This window comes from Halichoerus grypus, chromosome 12 (assembly GCF_964656455.1).
Source record: "Halichoerus grypus chromosome 12, mHalGry1.hap1.1, whole genome shotgun sequence".
Lineage (NCBI taxonomy): Eukaryota > Metazoa > Chordata > Mammalia > Carnivora > Phocidae > Halichoerus > Halichoerus grypus.
Genome location: NC_135723.1, coordinates 41,201,540 through 41,216,173, shown reverse-complemented (window position 1 = coordinate 41,216,173; position 14,634 = coordinate 41,201,540).

Sequence of the window (14,634 nt, the reverse complement as noted above, 5' to 3'; positions counted from 1 at the left end):
ATAGCATTCATCCAAGGTCATTCACAAATGACCCTATCTGTATTTTCTGATCAGATTTGTCTCACATGTATGTGAATGATTGCTTTTTCAGATGTATGTACGTGCTATATAAGGAACAAAATAATTTCAAGGTATTGCTTAAAATATAGTGGATTTTTATCTGAATTTCTCAATCAATGAGATGTTAAAAGTACAACTACTTTTATATGGGATACTTCAATTTTTTTTTTTAATATTTAGGAGTGTCTCATAAGTGAAAAAGGCCGAGATCTGCTGATTGGTTCTTTTTTGATTGATCATCATTTCATAAAACCTTTCTCTGGGATTTTAGAGCTTAAAAATTTTAATGAACATGATTAACCATTTTAGTTTCAACTGTAGACCCTATAGCCAAGGACTGAACAATGGAATGATTTTCTGGGGTGTGAACCTAGGTGTGCATGGAGTTATTAGCCCTAAGATCTTTCCAAAGTAGGGAAGAATTTAATTTTTATTCTTCATAGCTTATTAGAAAGAACTTTTAAAGCCTAATGGTAGGCTTCAACATAGAAATGGGAATGAAATAAAAAGGAAAAAAGTGATTTGGTTATAATATTGTATCCAATGTGGTTTGGTCTTCAGTTGTGTCCTATCTTGAAAGCAGGGGATGGATGTTGTTTTCCATCCCAATGCAGCTGCTATTTATTCATTTGACAGCATCACCAGAGCAATGGGCTTATATAGGTCATTTCCCTCATACAAAGGCCCTGTGAGGTGAGGGACGAGATTGGGCTCTGGAGTTGGACATGCTTGGGTTAAAACTTGGATACAAAGTCACCAAATATTACACCTCAGTTTCCTTATCTTCAGTATAGGAACAAAGCCTATTTTGTAAGGTTATTGGGAATTTAAATAAGATAGAGTTGAACTTGAAAAGAGTACTAAATCTTGATTTCTCTTTCTATGGTAGCATGTACTCAAATAGCTCACATCTATTTAGTGCTTAAACCTCTAAGGCTGGGGGAAACTTAATCCTTACTTGGTCTAGCCCCTTATTTCATAAATATGAAAATACTAAGAGGCCATGTGAGATCTGTTGATCACTTCATGAAATTGTTATATAATTGGGAATAGGCTGAGGAGTCCTCTTCTAGCCTAGTATTATCCATCCCTAGTATGGCAAACTGATTTTCAATCAAATGCTAATGAGATATTAACTGGATTGAATGGAACAAAGAAGTGAGAATCTTCTTAATTCTGGGCATTGGGCTGGTGCTGGTGGGTACAGTGATGGATAAAAATATTTTCTCTACCTGATATGGCTCCTAGAAATTTGTAACACTGCCTGCACCCTAGAATTACCTGGGAGTAGTCTTAAAAGTTACTCATGCCTGGACTTCACCTAGAGTTTTAAATTCAGATTGTTTTTTTTTAAGATTTTATTTATTTATTTGACAGAGAGAGACACAGCGAGAGAGGGAACACAAGCAGGGGGAGTGGGAGAGGGAGAAGCAGGCTTCCTGTGGAGCAGGGAGCCTGATGCGGGGCTTTATCCCAGGACTCTGGGATCATGACCTGAGCTGAAGGCAGACGCTTAACAACTGAGCCACTCAGGCACCCCTTAAATTCAGATTTTTAAAATTCTTTTGGTCTAGAGTACAATCCAAGTATTAGGCATCAACACAACTGAATAATAAATATTATTTATGACGGAATGATACTGTAATGGAGATGAGAAGAGCTTGGGAACACAGAGGAAGGAGGGATTTGCCTGGGGATCAAAAGGACAGCTTTGGGAAACCTGAAGGGTGATTCCAACTGTTCTCACCCATCATTAATTCAACAAATACATCTGGAACAAAATGTCTCTTTCAGGTATTGTGTTTGATATCATCTGTGAAAAAGAAATGAGCCAAAACAATTTACAATTAAGGGATATAGGGAATAAGACTGGAAGTCAAATAATAATAAGAATTTATAATTATTTTCTAAAGAGAGATAAACAAATACAAAAGCTCCCTGTTTTGTAGAGCCACATACCAGTCCACCTCCAAGTCGTGGGTGAGGCAGATATTTGGAAATAAGATCCGGATTGGCCCTGGATTTTTATTACTCTGATTTTCATTTGCGTCCTGACAGTTTGGCTCAAAGACACAGCTGCAGGCTTTTCTCTCCTCCCCTCGTCCTTCCTGCCAACTGTTGTTTCCTTCCTCAGACCCTTTTTCTTCTCAGCCTATAGTTTAGGGTAGAGTTAGCCTGACAGCTGCAACAGAGGCCCTGCCTCATTTGGAGACCTGGTCTGTCCTTGTAGAAAGGAGGTAATGTCCCCAACAGCAGTGAAATATCAGGACAAGCAGGAAGGAGTGGAAGGAAGGCTGAGAGCAATTTAGGGTAGATGGAGCCCCCCTCTGTCTCCCTCTCCTTAATACCTAACAATGACTTAGTAAATTGCCATATGCCAGAAAGTTGTTATAATTTTACATATATAAATATATATAAATTCATATAAATCTCCATAAATCTATGATTACGATGTGACAAGCATCCTCTAATGTACTACCTCAACTCACCCAACTATTTGAGACTACATTAGCTTCCACCCTTCCATATTCTTCCTGTCTACCAACATGCTTATATTTCATTTTCTTTCCTTTCTACCTTCAGTCTATTGCCTGTCACAACATGTACAACTGTAAGTAGAAATCCTGGTCCTTGTGATAAAACTGCATTTTGTGATATGGGGGGTATGGGGTAGAGGGAGGCTTGATAGAGGGCAGAGCTTGTAGTCCCAAGTTGACAAACTTGAAAAAGCCATTTTAAAGGAGACTGCCTATAAATGAAAGAAGTTATGCTATTTATCCAATAAAATGTTTAAGATCTAAAAATAATTCACATTATTTGTCCAGGGGAGTAAAAACATAAACACTCCATGAAAGAATCACAGTGTTTATTACTGAGAGCAGTAGTCTAAGGAAACCTTGTGGTTTTTATCTTTTAGGATATACGACAAGAAGTTCTGTTTATTATGCAAGCTGGGTTATTTTCTCCAGAAACTTCCCTGACTTTGTAGTTTGTAATCCAGACATATATACCTATATATTTATGAATCTGTCTAGGGGTTATGACTATTAAGTATCATTTCCAGGAATCCTTGGTGGTGTGGGGTGTGATTAGAGGCAGAGAAGGAGGGTCCGTCTGCAGGTGTATTGGCCAGGTGGTTTACCACTGCATACCCAAGTCCTGATATTACTTGTCCTAAGTCTCCCTGAGGAGCATAGAGGTTCCCTTGAGGTCTTCATTCAGTCTCATGGGGATGCCACAGGATATATTCTTTCTGCCCTCCAGGCTAAAGATGCCAAGTGTTTTTACAATTTCTGGGGAGTGGGGTGGGGAAGGAATATTATGGTCACAGGACCATGACAAGAAGCTGTATTTTCACATAATCTCCAGTACTACAACTCCATTTTTCTTGATAAGAGCATTATTGAAAAATAATTTATATACCATAAAATTCACCCATTCAAACTCTACAATTCCATAGTTTTTAGTGTATTCATAGAGTTGTATACAACCATCACTATAGTCAATTTTAGAATATTTTCATCACCTCAAAAAGAAAAGCCCTTTAGGCATCACCTTTAACCACCCCATCCCTCCATGCCTCCATCACCACCAGCCCTATGCAACCACTAATCTTTCTCTTTTTGCCTGTCCTGTCCATTATAGGATCTTCATTAAAAACAAAAACAAAAACCAAATTCTATAGACCAACAATTCTTAAATTTCTTCTCTTCCTCCTCCTCTTCTTAATTAGGCCACCTGTAAAAAAAAATCCTTGAGGACCACGGAGAGCTTTTGTTTATGTAAATTATATCTATCAATATTTACAGTATAAGAAATTAGAACTGAGAAATTTAAAAGCTGTTTATTCATTGATTCATTTAAAAATAACCCTTTACTTATTAACATAATAATTTTTATGACAAATAATATTTCCCTCCCAACATTAGTGATAAGAGAGCTTTTCTTTACATATTTTGAAGCTCTCTTTCATTTCTGGCTTAGAAGATAGCTGGAGTCTCACCTATGTTTCTTTTTTCAGTCTGTTGTGATATGTTGTTTTGAATAAGTACCTGAAGAGAATCTAGCCCCATGGAGATGTGTAGTTGGAAAAAGGAGGAGTATTTCAGTAGCTTCTTTGGATAATTGTGAATTTTCTTTTTTGACACTACACCAAACTGGGTAAGTGGTAGTTTCTTAAAGGTTGGTTGTAATGTAGAATCTGAAATAATATCAATGATTTTTTCATACTCTGTACACTCAAGAGAGAATGAGAGTGAAGAGTCAGATGACTTCTTAGTAATTATGGAAATAATTTTGACCTCATAAAATAACTGAGAGAATCTTTTGAAAGGCTATATTTTGAGAATTGCTGCTGTAGACCAAGGATAATTATGATTTAACATGCACCTAGCAGGGGTGGGATAGCCTTCTTAAAACTTAGATTGAGGAAGACTGATAGAAAACTGAACTAGACAGAGCATCAATAAATAAGCCCCAACATGGAGCTCCATCTCATGACCCTGAGATCATGGCCTGAGCCAAAACCAAGAGTCGGATGCTTAACTGACTGAGTCACCGAGGCACCCTAATAAGCCATCTATTTTTAAGGAATCGTATAAGAAAGATTTAAGAAACAGGAAGAGTAACTAACCAAATTAAGTTTATAATCCTCTCTGGGAAACAAAGACTTTTTGAACAGGATACACCTCAGGAGTAGAGCTTATGCATGGCATTACTGAGGGACCTGCAAATGAGATTTAAGGAAAACCTAGAGTAAGACATCAGGGAGTCCTACCCTGAGCTCACACTGTCTCTGTCCTTTGCTTCACCTCAGCCAGCCCCTATGTTTTTGTTGTTTCACAGACACAAGGCTACACCAAATTGTTGTGTAAAATGAGACTCAGACTCAAGATTTACAATATGACTTTTTGCTTATCAAAATTCCACCACAGAAAAGGAGAGAGTATATACCAAAGACTGAGGATCACCCTAATAAACTGTCCTTCATTAATTCATTTTTAAAAAAATGTTACATAAAACTATAGCTTTTATTTCTTTAATTTTTTAAATCTTTTTTAAAAAAATTCCAGTATAGTTAATATACAGTGTTACATTACTTCCAGGTGTATAATACAGTATAGTACAATATAGTGATTCGACGATTCTATACATTACTCTGTGTTCATGATAAGTTGTACTCTTAATCCCCCTCACCCATTTTACCTATTTCACCCATCCCCCCACCCACCTCCCCTCTGGTACCCATCAGTTTGTTCTCTATAGTTAAGAGTCTGTTTCTTGGTTTGTCTCTTTTTTTTTCTTTGTTCATTTGCTTTGTTACTTTAGTTCCACATATGAGTGGAATTTGTCTTTCTCTGACTGACTTATTTCACTTAGCGTTATACCCTCTAGATCCATCCATATTGTTGCAAATGGCAAGACTTCATTCTTTTTTATGCCTGAGTAATATTCCACTATATATATGTGTGTGTGTGTGTGTGTGTGTGTGTATAATCTTTATCCATTCATCTATCAGTGGATACCTCGGGTGCTTCCATATATTGGCTATTGTAAATAATGCTGCAATAAACATAGGGGTACATATATCTTTTCAAATTAGCATTTTAATTTTCTGTGGGTAAATATCCAGTAGTGGAATTACTGGATCATATGGTAATTCTACTTGTGATTTTTTGAGGAACTTCCATACTGTTTTTCATGGTGGCTGCACCAGTTTACATTCCCACCAATGATACATGAGGGCTCCTTTTTCTTCACATCCTCACTTTGTGTGTGTGTGTGTGTGTTGTTGATTTTAGCCATTCTGACAGGTGTGAGGTGATACCTCATTGTACTTTTGATCTGCATTTTCCTGCTAAGAAGTGATGTTGAGCATCCTTTCTTATGTCTGTTGGCCATCTGAATGTCTTCTTTGGAGAAATGTCTGTTCATGTCTTCTGCCCATTTTTAAATTGGATGATGATGATGATGATTTGGTGTTGAGTTGTATCAGTTCTTTATATATTTTAGATATTAACCCTTTATCACATATGCCATTCGCAAATATCTTCTCCCATTCATTAGGTTGTCTTTTAGTTTTGTTGGTTGTTTCCTTCACTGTACAGAAGCTTTTTATTTTGATGTAGTGCCAATAGTTTATTTTTGCTTTTGTTCTCCTTGCCTTAGGAGACATATCTAGAAAAATGTTGCTATGCCCAATACCAAAGAAGTTATTGCCTATGCTCTCTTCTAGGATTTTTATGGTTTCAGGTCTCATATATAGGTCCTTAATTCACGTTGAGTTTATTTTTGTGTATGGTGTAAGAAATTGATCCAGTTTCATTCTTTTGTATGTAGCTGTCCAGTTTTCCCAGTATCACTGATTGAAGGGTTTGTCTATTTCCCATTGCATATTCTTGCCTCCTTTGTTGTAGATTAGCTTACCATATAATTGTGGGTTATTTCTGGGCTCTCTGTCCTGTTCCCATGATCTGTGTGTCTATTTTTGTGCCAGTAATATGCTGTTTGGATTACTATAGCTTTGTAGTATAACTAGAAATCTGGGATTGTGATACCTCCAGTTTTGTTCTTCTTTTTCAAGATTACTTTGGCTATTTGGGGTCTTTTATAGTTTCATACAAATTTTGGGATTCTATGTCTGTGAAAAATGCTGTTGGTATTTTGATAGGGACTACATTGAATCTTCAGATTGCTTTGGATAGAATCAACATTTTAATAATATTTGTTCTCCCAATTCATGAGCATGGAATATCTGTCCATTTGTTTGTGTCAACTTCAATTTCTTTTGTTAATGTTTTATAATTCTCAGAGTGTAGGCCTTTCACTTTCTTAGTTAGGTTTATTCCTAGGTATTTTATTATTTTAGGTGCAATTTTAAGTGGGATTTTTTTCCTTAATTTCTCTTTCTGTACTTCATTATTAGTGTATAGAAATACAGTGGATTTCTGTATATTGATTTTTGTACCTTGTGACCTTACTGAATTTATATATCAGTTCTAGTAGTTTTTTGGTGGAGTCCATGGGTTTTCTATATATAGGATCATACTATCTGCAAATAGTGAAAGTTTTACTTCTTCCTTACCCATTTGTTTGCCTTTTACTTCTTTTTGTCATCTGATTGCTGTGGGTAGGACTTCCTGTACTATGTTGGACATCATTGTCTTGTTCCTAATCTTAGGGGAAAAGCTGTCAATTTCTCACCATTGAGTATGATGTTAGCTGTGGGTTTTTCATATATGACCTTTATTATGTTGGCTTAGATATGTTCCTGCTAAGCCTGCTTTGTTGAGGATTTTTTTTTAACATGAATGGATACTGTACTTTGTCAACTGCTTTTTCTGTATCTATTGAAATGAGCATATGGGTTTTATCCTTCCTCTTATTGATGTGATGTATCATGTTAATTAATAGGTGAATATTGAACCACCATTGCAACCAGGAATAAATCCCACTTGATTGTGATGAATGATTTTTTTAAAATAGTTTTTATTTTTAATCACTACACCCAACATGGGGCTCGAACTCACAATCCCAAGATCAAGAGTCACATGCTCCACCAACTGAGCCAGCCAGGCACCCCCAAATTTTTTTTGAAAGATTTTTTACTTTTATGAATGATTTTGTTAATGTATTGTTGGATTCAGTTTGCTAGTATTTTGTTGAGGACTTTTGCATCCATATTCATCAGAGATAGTGGCTTGTAGTTCTCTCCCTCTCTGTTTGTTTTTTTGTTTGTTTTTGTTTTTTTGTTTGTTTTTGGTTTTGGTATCAGGGTAATGTAGGCCTCATAGAATGAATTTGGAAGTTTTCCTTCCTCTTCTATTTTTTGGAATAGTTTGAGAAGAAGAGGTATTAACTCTTGTTTAAATGTTTGGTGGAATTTACCTGTGAAGTCATCTGGTCCTGGAATTTTCTTTGTTGGGAGTTTTTTGATTACTGATACATTGTCATTGCTGGTAATCAATCTGTTCAAATTTTCTATTTCTTCCTGATTCAGTTTTGGGAGGTTATATGTTTCTAGGAATTTATCCATTTCTTCTAGGTTGTATAATTTGTTGGTATATAATTTTTCATAGTATTCTTTTGTAATTTTTATATTTCTGTGGTGCCAGTTATTTCTCCTTTTGAATTTCTGGTTTTGTTTATTGGAATACTTTTTTTTTCTTTTTTTTTGGATGAGTCTGGCTAAAGTTTTATCAATTTTGTTGATCTTTTCAAAGAACCAGCTCCTGGTGTCATTGATTTGTGCTATTGTTTTTTCAGTTTCTATTTCACTTATTTCTGCTCTAATCTTTATTAAATATGAGACCTGAAACCATAAAAATCCTAGAAGAGAGCATAGGCAATAACTTCTTTGGTAGTGGGCATAGCAACATTTTTCTAGATATGTCTCCTAAGGCAAGGAGAACAAAAGCAAAAATAAACTATTGGCACTACATCAAAATAAAAAGCTTCTGTACAGCGAAGGAAACAACCAACAAAACTAAAAGACAACCTAATGAATGGGAGAAGATATTTGCGAATGGCATATGTGATAAAGGGTTAATATCTAAAATATATAAAGAACTGATACAACTCAACACCAAATCATCATCATCATCATCCAATTTAAAAATGGGCAGAAGACATGAACAGACATTTCTCCAAAGAAGACATTCAGATGGCCAACAGACATAAGAAAGGATGCTCAACATCACTTATCAGGAAAATGCAGATCAAAAGTACAATGAGGTATCACCTCACACCTGTCAGAATGGCTAAAATCAACAAACACACACACACACACACACACACACACAATCTTTTTTCTGCTGGTTTTGGTTTTTGCTTATTGTTTTTTTTCTATCTCCTTTAGCTGTAAGGTTAGGTTGTTTGAGATTTTTCTTGCTTCCTGAGGTAGGCCTGTATTACTATAAATTTTTCTCTTAGAACAGCTTTTGCTGCATCCCAAAGGTTTTGGACCATTGTGCTTTCATTTTCATTGTATCCATGTATTTTTTAATTTCCTCTTTAATTTGTTGGTTGACCCATTCCTTGTTTAGTAGCATGTTATTGAACTTCCATGTATTTGCATTCTTTCCAGATTTTTTCTTGTAGTCGATTTCTAGTTTCATAGCATTGTGGTCAGGAAAAGATGCTTGGTATGACTTTGATCTTTTTGGATTTGTTGAGACTTGATTTGTGGCCTAATATGTGATCTATATTGGAGAATGTTCCATGACCCCTTGAAAAAATTGTGCATTCTGCTGTTTTAGGATGGGATGTTCTGAATGTATGTTAGATCCATCTGGTCCAATGTGTCATTCAAAGCCACTGTTCCCTTGTTGATTTTCTGTTTGGGTGATCTACTCATTGATGTAAATGGGGTGTTAAAGTCCCCTACTATTATTGTATCATTATTGATGATTTCCTTTATGTTTGTTATTAGCTACTTTATTTTTGTGCACCCATGATGGGCACATGAATTTTTACTAATTTTACTACTTCTTGTTAGATCATTCTCTTTATGATTATGTTGCCTCCTTTTTTGTCTCTTGTTACAATGTTTGTTTTAAAATCTATTATGTCTGATATAAGTATTGCTATCCTGGCTTTCTTTTCACTTCCATTTGCATGATAAATGCTCTCTCATTTTTTCCCTTTCAATCTGCAAGTATCTTTAGGTCTGAAATGAGTCTCTTGTAGGCAGCATATAGATGGCTCTTGCTTTTTTATTCGGTCAGTCACCCTATGTCTTTTGATTAGAGCACTTAGTCCATTTCATGCAAGATAATTATCTATAGATATGTACTTAGTGATCTTTTGTTACTTATTTTATGGTTGCTTTTGTAGCTCTCTGTTCCTTTCTTCACTTGCTCTCTTCTCTCATAGTTTGCTGGCTTTCTTTAGTGATATACTTAGGTTCCTTTCTCTTTGCATTTGCATATCTATTACTGGTTTTAGATATGTGGTTACCATTAGGTGTGTATATAACATTTTCTGCATATAGCAGTCTATATTAAGCTGATGGTCACTTAAGTTTGAACCCATTCTTCTCTCGGCTCCCCATTTTAGGTATATGGTGTCATACTTTAGACTGTTTTATTTTGTGATTCCCTTGACTGATTTTTATACTTAATTTTACTGCTTTGTGCTTCCTACTTTTCTTATTCCTGTTTATGGTCTTTCCTTTCCACTCAGAGTCCCCTTTAACATTTCTTGTAAGTCTAGTTTAGTGGTGATGAATTCCTTTAACTTTTGTTTTTCTGGGAAACCCTTTATCTTTTTTTCTATTTTGAATGATAGCCTTGCTGTATAGCACATCCTTGGTTACAGGTATTTTTTGTTTTGTTTTGTTTTGTTTCAAAACTTTGAATATATCATGCCACTCTAGCTGGCCTACAAAGTTTCTGCTGAAAAATCAGCTTATAGCTTTATGAGATTTCCCTTGTATGTAAATTTTTTCTTTTCTCTTGATGCTTTTAAATTTCTCTCTTTATCAATATTTTTGCCATTTTATTTACTATGTGTCATGGTGTGGACCTTCTTGGGTTGATTTTGTTGGATGCTCTCTGTGCCTCCTGGATCTGGATTTCTGTTTCCTTTCCCAGCTTAGGAAAGTTTTTAGCTATTATTCCTTCAAATAAATTTTCTGACCTCTTTTCCTTCTCTTCTGGAATCTCTATAATGTGAATGTTATTATGCTTTAAGGTGGCGCTGAGCTCCCTAAGTCTATGTTCATTTATTATTATTATTTTCTCTCTATCCTGTTCATTTTGATTGTTTTCCATAGTCTTTCCTCTAGGTCATGGATCCCTTCTTATTGCTCTAGTCCACTATTTATTCCCTCTCATGTATTTTTAATTTGTTATTGAGTTCTTCATCTCTGATTGGTTCTTTTTTTTATATTTTCTATCTTTGTTGAGGGTCTCACTGAGGTCCTTCACTCTTTTCTCAAGTCCAGTCAGTATCTTTATGATGATTACTTTAAATTCTCTACCCAGGCATATATTTATCTCCATTTCATTTAGGTGTCTTGCTGAATTTTTGTCCTGTTCTTTCATTTAGGACCTATTTTTCTGTCTCCTCATTTTATCTAACTCTCTATGTCTTTTTCTATGTGTTAGGAAAGTCAGCTACATCCCCTGTTCTTGAAAGTGGCCTTAAGAAGAAGAGGTCCTGTAGTGCCCTGCAGTGCAATGTCTCCTGTTCACCAGAACCTGGTGCTTCATGGGTGTCTCCTATGTGTGTTGTGTGTACCCTACTATTGTGGCTGAGCTGCTTTTGCCTTCAGTCCAGTCATCTACAGTGGCTCTCTGCCTGTTGTGGGCAGGATTTGGTCCCTATGTTGTTAGTGGGTGATTCTGGGGCCACTTTGGGTCTGAATTGAGTCAGACCAGACAATTTTCAGAGATGCAGTACTGCCAAACTGCAGGGCACTTTCCCTGTGTTGTGCCCTGAGAAGCTTTTGTTGGTGGGTGGGGCCTGTAGTCAGACCAGATGTCTGCCCCAAGCCCACTGCTGGTGTGTGTGGTTATCTCCCCATTTCCCTAGGGTAAGAGTCACTTTGAAGTGGTGCTAGTCTCTGTTGGGACTGCTTACACACTGCCAGGCTTATGGTACAGAGTTGGGTGGGCTCCAGCCAAATGCATATTGGAGGAGGGCTAGTCCATAAGAGAACGCTAGGGCTAGGTGCATGGTGCCAGCAGGGTCCATGCTTCTCCTTCCTGGACCAAGGTAGGCTGGGTTGGATGGAGTGTATTTGAAGAAAAGTGCATAGGAGCAGAGTGAGTGGTGTTAGCAAGTTAGGTAGTGAGTCTTGGCACTGTGCTGGTTCCTGCAGGTGTTTGTGTGTTTAGGCTGGAGGGTAGGGGAGGGAAATGGTGCCTGCCAGCTTTATTGTTCCTGGAGTAGTTTCCCAACAATCCCTGCCATCACATGCTCTGAGATTAGTAAACAGATCTCCCTCCTGTAAACCTCAGGCATTTTTCAAACTGCTGCTTCTATGCTATATCTCTGTGGGACTGTTTGTTGTGTTGTCTCTTTAAAGGTAGGGACTCTGCCCTCTTGACTCTCCCAGAGCCAAGCCCATTGATTTTTGAAGTTCCAGGTGTTAAGCCCCTCTGATTGTAAGAACTTGCAAAATTTGGTCCCTCTTATTTTCAAAGCCAAATATTATGGTGGTTTGTCTTCTCTTTGTGGGTTCTCCATGCTTGGGATGTCTATTCCTTTCCCCATTCTCTGCCTATGCATCCCTCCTTCCACAGACCATTCTGTGGGTCTGTTTAGCTCCTAACCATATTTCTGCCCTTCCTACCCTCTTTGATGTGGACTCTTCTCTACATTTAGCTGTGGAGAGTCTGTTCTGCTAGACTTCAGGTCATTTTCCGGGTTATTTACACTGATGTAGGTGTTATCTAGTTGTATCCATGGGACAAGGTGAGCTTAGGATTCTCCTACTCTGCCATCTTCCCTGAAAGTCCTTAGTTAATTCTTGATAAAAAATTGTAGTTGCTGGAAAAATTTGAGTTGGGTTATAGTGAAAACTATCTTTGGGTCCCATTCTGTCATGTGTTCAAGAAGATATAAAATAGCATATTAGATCTTTTTTTTATTAGCTTGATGAAGTTACAGGCTCTCTGTCCCTTTAGTTTCTCTGACCACCAATGCATGAAAGATCCATTTGACACAAAAGCTACAATATTTCAGAGGTATGATTTGGTGGCCGTTGGAGAAGATCTCAATCAACCAGAAACAAAAACCAATGGCTGGTCATAGAACTATTTAGAGATCAATTTCACGTGCCATTCCCAGTGAATTCCTCATTGTCTAGTCCAGTGATATAATTTTAGTTCTAGTCTTTCTTATTCCCTATATTGGTGCTATTGATCTATCTCATGACTATGAAACAATTTCCTGCATTGCTTCTAGTTCACCAACCTTTGTGAATCTTCTATGGCTGTTTACCTATACTTTTTTTTCTTAAGATTTTATTTATTTGACAGAGAGAGAGAGAGAGAGCACAAGCAGGGGGAATGGCAGGCAGAAAGAGAGGGAGAAGCAGGCTCCCCGCTGAGCAGGGAGCCCAATGCGGAGCTCGATCCCAGGACCCTGGGATCATAACCTGAGCTGAAGGCAGACGTTTAACCAACTGAGTCACCCAGGTGCCCCTACCTATAATTTTGTAGTGTATTTGCTTAAATCATTCTCTTGTTACTCCTAAAATGTTGGCACTTGCAAGGCCTGGCCTTTAATTCCTACCTCTTCTGCTTTTTCAGGATGATTGATTCCATTCTCCAAATGCTCCTATAACTTTTGAAATATACCATTTTGGGGTGAACATTATTATGTGTGGGAACTGTGTTTATCTTTTAATATATTTTACCTCATTTAATTCTTAGAACAATCTTAAAATTTGTATTCTTTTTTGGCATGAGAATCAAAAAAGTTGTGTATCTTTTCAAATCACAGGTTGAAAGTTCTGGAACTAGATCACAGATCTGACTGCAAGACCATTGTTTTAAACTTAACAAATGCTGCCCAATATACTGTCAATCCCAATGTCTGACTTGAACCTGAGACCAGGGTTTCATGTCTTTGGAGCATTTGAGAGGCATCTATAAAATTTACTTATTTATAGATGTCTCTGTCCTTCCTTTTTCTTACTGAATAAAAATCTTAGGAGAGCTGAATGCTGTCTCTATGTACTTCTTCTACTCTTTCTTTCATCAAAGTACTCTTTGTTCAGGTCCATGAAATCATCCTCATTAACAGGTCTAATGGTTAATTTTCTGTTCCATAACTGCTTAATACAATGATTCTGATCCATCCCCCTCCTTGTTGCCTATTCCCATTGGCTTCCAGGCCACAATACTCTTGTGATTGTCCTTTCCCCTTCTACACCTTCTCAGTCTGTTTTTGCCTGCCTCTGCTATGCCTGACTCTCCAGAGTTGGCATCCTTAAGGCCCTGCCTTTAATTATCTTCCCTTGTGTACTTCCAGGGTTATCAGCTCCAAACTTCTGACTTCAATTCCTACCTTTATTCATGGTTCAATAACCTATGTAATAATAATAGTGTATTAACATTTATGGAGCAATTACTACTATATGCCAGGCACTTTGTTCACTGATATATCTGCTTTGTCTCATTTAGTCCACACCAAGTATTCATTTGATTATTACTATCCTCATTTTCAAATGAGGAAGTTTATGCTCATAAAGTCTCCAAATCTTGTCCAGTCTCACAGAATTAGTAATGGCAGAGCTTTGACTGAATCCATTGTCTATTTGACTCTAAAGCTGATGTTATAATGACTGTGTTTTATTGTCTTTTAAATCTCTCCTAAGTTTGAGATTTGGTACATTCATCCAACTGCATAACAGATGTAGCTCAGGCATTTCTATCTTAATAGATATTATGCTAAACTCAATATTTGGTGCCCCTCCTTCAACCCCTTCCCTACTCTCCAAATGTCTCTATTTTAATATCTCCTCCTCTGATAGTCTTTATTTCTTATCATGGTTTCTCCTTCTGCCCATTCCCCAAGACTGCAATGTTTTGGACTTGCGCTATCCCTCATGTCCATGTCCCT